Raw genomic sequence first — 6,322 nt, 5'->3', positions numbered from 1 at the left:
TACAGAAGCCTGTAGTTTGGTATCCATGCTACATTGAGTGCCTATATCGAGGCGCGCGAGACTTTGTCACGCCGTCCTGAAAAGTTCAACTTATTCAACTTATTGTCACGGAAAACCTATCTCCTCCTACAGTTTTCAAGCTACAGCAATGAGAGTTATATCACTCGATTCGTAATGACTGTATCTATCGACCTAGCCATCGATTTTTTGAATTTGTGCATGGTTCGTCTTATATATGGGGGAGAAGGGGGGGAGATTGTGAAAAAAGTGGAAAAATGGGAAAAATGCACATAAAAAATAAATATGGGGAAAATGAAAAAAAGCGATGGCTAGGTCGATAGATATTTATGAATCGAATGATATGCGTCTGGATGTTGTAGGACGATATTTGTAGGAAGAGACAGATTTTCTATAGGTAGTACTCGTTTCTGTACGTTTTCTATGAATATCACGTTTTCTATCAATTTTTTTGAAAAATTCATAGGAGCAAAATGTTCTTCTTTTTACATTTTACGTATGTATGTGAAGTTTCATGATGATTGGATAATAACTGTAGAAGTTCTTCCGGAGGGCAGTCGGTCCCCTTAAATCATTATTGCAATTTATACTATGGCATACTACACAGAGGTGGGCAGTAGCGCGCTACATGTAGCGGCCGCTACTAGCAGCCGCTACATTTTCAGTAGCGGTAGCGGTAGCGCCCGCTACATATTTAAGTAGCCATACGAGGTTTTGCCGCTACAGCGCTACCGCTACATTTATAGATAAAGCCTTCAGATTTTACTTAAGGGGACAGGCTACCCTCCAACAAAACTTTTTTGTTTACAGACAGATCGTTTTGGAACTTGGTACACATATGTAAAACTGAAATCTAAGACCTTTTGGTTCATGTAAATTAAAAAAAAATGAAAGAAAACGTGGAATTAATAGAAAACGGCATATAAGGGGTACTCTAAAAAAGTTTATAACTTTAGCAAATCACATGCTACAACATCTAGCGACTGTAGAGCCCTGATTTTTTATTTTCCTTGTCATTTTTTTTCACGTTCTTCCCATTTTTTTCACATTTTTACCCCCCCCCCACCTTCCTCCACCTCCCATATATAAGTCAAACCATTTGCATATTAAAAAAAAGGCTTCTAGAGTCGCTAGGTATTGTTTTTACAAATCGAATGGTATGTCTCTCATTGCCGTAGCTTGAAAACTGTTCTAACCCTGGGGTAACCCATACTAGTTTGGTTAGGTTAATTGCAATAAAGTTGCATTGATATGTTTTAAAAATGTTTTATTATCATTAAATGTTAATGAGTAAATCCCAATAACAGAACAATATATATTTAGAGATTTCCAATAATTTTGGCCAATGTAGCGGCTAATGTAGCGCGCTACATTTTACTGTAGCGGTAGCGGTAGCGCCCGTTACAATCTAGTGTGTGTAGCGGTAGCGGTAGCGCCGCTACATTTTCAAGTAGCGCTGCCCAGCTCTGATACTACATAATATAAATTATTTTAATGATAGTTAAAATAAACTATGGCTGCTACTGTGATAGATTTCAAGACACGTGTGATTATAATCGCAATCAGTAAGAAGAAAACCATGTGAAAATACCATGATGTCATGTTTGAAGAAATTTTGTCTTTTTCTTAAGTAGGTACCATCAATCTGGGTAATAAGTGACGGCTTGAGCATTTTACGTTAAGAACTTCATACCATGAAACATTTCATAAACACGTTTGGGCTCATTTTTAAGCTCTTTGGGAGGGCAATTGAATGGCATTTCTGAAAAATTCCATATGCTATTTACAAGGTGCCAAAAAGTGTCCAGAATTACCCCTGGGGTAAACCAGTACACTTGAAATAAAATTTAATTTTAAAATGTTTACAGCATTCAAAGTGTACTCATCCATTACTAACAGTACTCTGAAGTCCTCCTCTTCCTTTGTAGATGATGTAGATGTAGAATAAATGACATTTTCTGTTTTTTCTTGTTTTCCTTTATGGATATGATATTACCATATTCATTCATTACCATATTGTTGATGTAATACTACCATATCCATGAACATGCCATCAAGAATTACAATGACCTTGTTCACTGCAAGCTTCATTTCTTCTGTATCAGTAAGCTTACAAGATGGCTTGTAATTTCACACCATTTTAATTGGGTTAAGTGAATTCATTATAACAAAAAAGATTGTAAAAACACACCTGAAACAGAAAGGAATATTTTAGTGAGTAGTGGCAACTGGCAACCATATTTTTTATATCATATCATATTTTTTGGAGAAATAAATCATAGTTCAGGTTAATTAGTACTTTTCATCCTATGAGTATGATGCCCAGTGCACAATTCTATCCATGACATTGACATTCTATGCACAATTTTGTGATGACAGATAATGCATGAATTTTTTGTTTGGTGAAATGTTTTTGCTGAATGAGGTAAATGTTCTCAAAATTCTTTGTTGTTAATTAATTTGTTAACTGGAGCCTTCGCTAACTGAGGTTTTACTGTAAATGCGTACCCTTAATTGGACCCTTATTACCTCGTGCAGAAATGGCTGCCATATTTTTTTTTATCAAGCGATGCAAATTCCCTTAATCACGTTTTTAAGTCAACACCTGAGTGCAACTTTTGGGTAAGTAAAATTTTTTAATACACATTTTTCCAGCAATTTTTTTCCTACTTTTCCAAAATCTCACTTCTCACACTATTTATTCATGGATTTCTTAAAGGTAGTAAATGTAGTATGATTTCTTAACTTGCTTTATGCTACATAGTAATAAAACAAAGATCTATAGAAAAAATTTTGAACTTTATGCCACTGTTTTTAGTTTTGCAATATTTCAATTAGTTTAGTTGCTCCAACACTTCTATGAAATGTGGAAGGACTGTCCTGGCCTGATAATAAACCTGATTTACCCCACTAGTCCCTTATTACCCAGTTTGTTAGTATATTACTGCCATCACTGGTACTGTAGTCATCTTACTTGTGTCTTGTATTACAGATATAGGGAACTTATTTATTTTTTCACAAACTTCTTTGATCAAAATTCAATAATTCTAGGGTAAAAAAAATGTTGGTAAGAGAATCAAAATATCACAAGACAATGGCAGAATATTGCTTGCAACTGGTTATTTATTTATCGGGCATGTGACATGCAGTCAAAGCATCAGGAAACAGGACTGAGAGTCTGAGACACTTACAGCCTGTGAATCTTTTTTTTTTTTTTCGCAGTTTGCGGGAACCTCTGAAGACTAGTCCAATGCGGCCCCATGACCGAGTTTTAAGTTATAGTTGTCAGAGTGCCTTTTTAATTGGCACTTGGCACTTTATCATTAATCATTACACAACCTGACAACCCTGCTTAACTCAAACTCTCATTAGCACCTGTTGAAGAGAACACTCCACAGCGGAGCCATGGAACACGGCAGTGCCATGAAACACAGCAGAGCCGCAAAACATGGCAGAGCCGTGTAAGATCTTTTGTAGGAACATTATTCATGAAACTAAGGGTTTCAAAAATTGCCTACAAGTCAATAGATTCCCAAAGCCTGGGTTTCCCACATTGATCTATATACTCATGAGCCTCCTCAGGTAGGTGGACCAACAACCAATTGAAACTGTGCATCCCAGTGCTGAAGAAATTTAATAAATGACTTGGTAATTAAGTAATTGAAAGACAATGGTGCCCCCACCCAGGACGATGACAAAGGGAAGAAGAGGATGCCCAAAACGAAACAAAACGAAAGAAAGCAGAGCCTCTCTCCCCCCGCGAAATCCATCCCCAAGTAACACACACTAATTTAATATGCACAAAGAAAATCAATTCAGCACCAAAATGCAAATTCAGATTATATTCAAACAATTCTATTGCCCAGTCCAAAGCAATGTCTATTAATATGAAATTATGTAAAATGAAAATAATAAAATATATAAATAATGAAATAGGAAGGAATCAACACTAAGAAAGAAATTGAATAAAATAAAAATTCCCAGCCTAGTTATTGCAATATCAATGCCCTGAACTGAGCTTCACATGAGTATGCACAAGTTACTGAAGGTCCAACCTGGAGCTTCTCAACACGTTGACTCCGATTGCTTCATCTTGTACTATTATTTCATTTATTGTACTTTTTTTTAAGCAGGGTTGCCAGACGGTCATTTTTTCCGGACAAATTCCGTGATTTAGTTTTTCTCAATTGCGTTGGCCGGCTAAAATTTATGTTTAAAAAATTAAAAATGTGACCCACAAAAAAAACATTATTTAAAGACTGTCGGAGTACCCCCTCCAATTTTTTTATTTTTTGGCAAAATAACTCCAGGTTTTGATGCATTGTAGTACAACTCTTCTAGTTGCATATGCAACAAACAAATTTTAGGAAAGTCTCATAGTTTGCAAATGGGGGGCACTGCCCCCCAATGGGGGAACTTAGACCACCTAATGCCAGCCCTGACGGGGTAACATAGACCGGATAGATAATTAATTTAAAATGACCATATATAATATATTTTATGTTTGATACACCTATTAATGTATTTTCTTTATGTTTCAGACTCTAATTATTATCAGATATGGGGCCATACTTTCAAAACTCGCTAAGTGAACGTAAGTACTTACGCTCTATTTTCTTGTCTATGATTGGTGAATTTTGCTTGCGTGGCCGTCAATGATCGGCTGATGGACTTACGATCTCTCAACTTTTTTTGAAAGTATGGGCCATGGAGTTTAAACTTATAAGTATTGACCTTAGTTCAAGATGCCTAGGACCTACAAACGTCCAAAGGGGGTTCCTACCTACCAGAATTACAGTGGAGATCTTGTTGATAAAGTAGTGCAGAAGATCAAAGACAAGGAAATAAGTTTGACAAAAGCTGTAAAGCAGTATGGCATTGGCAAGTGTGTTCTTTTCAACAGAGTGCATGGAAAAACTGTGCTTAGTCCTGGATAACACACTATTCTCTCACAGATAGAGGAGGCCCTTATAGTGAAGAGGACACTTCAGTGCAGTGACTATGGCTTCCCTCTCCAACCAATGGACTTACGCATCATAGTCAAAAGCTACCTTGATTCAGAAGGGCGCACCGTTCCCATGTTTTCTATGAATTTACCAGGCCCAGACTGGGTCCTGTCCTTCATTAAGCGGCATAGTGAGGTCAGAAAGAGAGTATCCAATGATATTAAAAGGAGCAGAGCCTCTGTGGGGGAGGCAGAGTTGAGGGATTACCATGAAAGGTTAACAATCGAGCTCCAGGGCATTCCTCCCAGTCATATCTTTAATCACGATGAGACAAACCTAGCAGACAATACCAGTGCTTCAAAATTCTTATATCGCAGAGGTGTCAAGAATCCTGACTGGGTTATTAATATGAGCAAGAGCTGCGTCCCGATGATGTTGTGTGGATCTGCTGATGGTACATTGTTGCCACCTTTCATAATATACAAAAGTGACAACCTCTACACTATTGGTTTTAGGTACAAGTGTATAGAAAACAACCAACGAAAACGACGAAACTTTTATTCAGAAGTCCAGGCGAAGTAGTTAACATCTTCCATTAGTGAGATGATAACGGCAAAGGTTGCAAAAGCTGTAGAATAAGAATGACATCACTATTGGAACGATAATTGTCGGGCATATAAAACAATATTAGCTTGCAATTGGAATGAGTCACTAATGCGAGATTGATGCTCTCTCAAGTCTTACCGCGAAAGCGACGTTAAAGGACAACGTTATTTAGATCCGGTTATGGAAAAAAGAACAAGTAGCAGGTTTTCAAGTCCAATCGGTAAGCTGAGGTGCGGAGATTCTTATCTGGTGAATATGAACGGTTGACTTAGTACAATATACCGAATAAAGTCTAGCTAATATAGCAGCTAATAACGGTTTTAGCAATTACAATCATGAATGAATTTATTAATACATACCTATTTGTTACCACGGGTGGCAACCATAGTAAGAGTTCTCTTGTTTGAGAACAATAGGAAGTGAAAAAAGTGAAAATAGGGTAAGGAGTGTTCGCTCACAAGTTAAGGTAATAAGGGTGAAGTTAAGTTAAATGCATGCAAGCATGCAAGTTAAATCCCACAATGGGCCTGAAGAATTAAGTTCAAAAGCTCCACGGAGCCAAACCCTAAGGGTTCAAAGAAGGCTCATAGCCAATAAGCAAATTGTGACGAGCGAACACAGGGGCGCAAACATGCAATTTAGTAACTTAATAAAAGGAAAACACATTCGCACAAACACAAAATCAGAAAAAGACAAAAAGATTTCGCGAATAAAGCAAATGGTTTCAGGATCTGATCCGCACAGTCGTAAGT

The 6,322-nt window shown here is 37.2% G+C and overlaps 1 long non-coding RNA gene across 1 annotated transcript; it reads right to left on the bottom strand.

The window, feature by feature from the left end:
* Positions 1-5,505: 5,505 nt before the first annotated feature.
* Positions 5,506-6,316, bottom strand: LOC125178069. Its single transcript, XR_007156776.1, has 2 exons — positions 5,709-6,316; positions 5,506-5,592 (listed from the first exon to the last, which is right to left on the bottom strand). It is a non-coding gene; the product is annotated as an uncharacterized LOC125178069 (long non-coding RNA).
* Positions 6,317-6,322: the final 6 nt, after the last annotated feature.

The sequence above is a fragment of the Hyalella azteca genome, unplaced genomic scaffold (genome assembly GCF_000764305.2).
Source record: "Hyalella azteca isolate HAZT.00-mixed unplaced genomic scaffold, Hazt_2.0.2 contig6778, whole genome shotgun sequence".
NCBI lineage: Eukaryota > Metazoa > Arthropoda > Malacostraca > Amphipoda > Hyalellidae > Hyalella > Hyalella azteca.
This window is presented reverse-complemented; position numbering and strand designations above follow the sequence as displayed.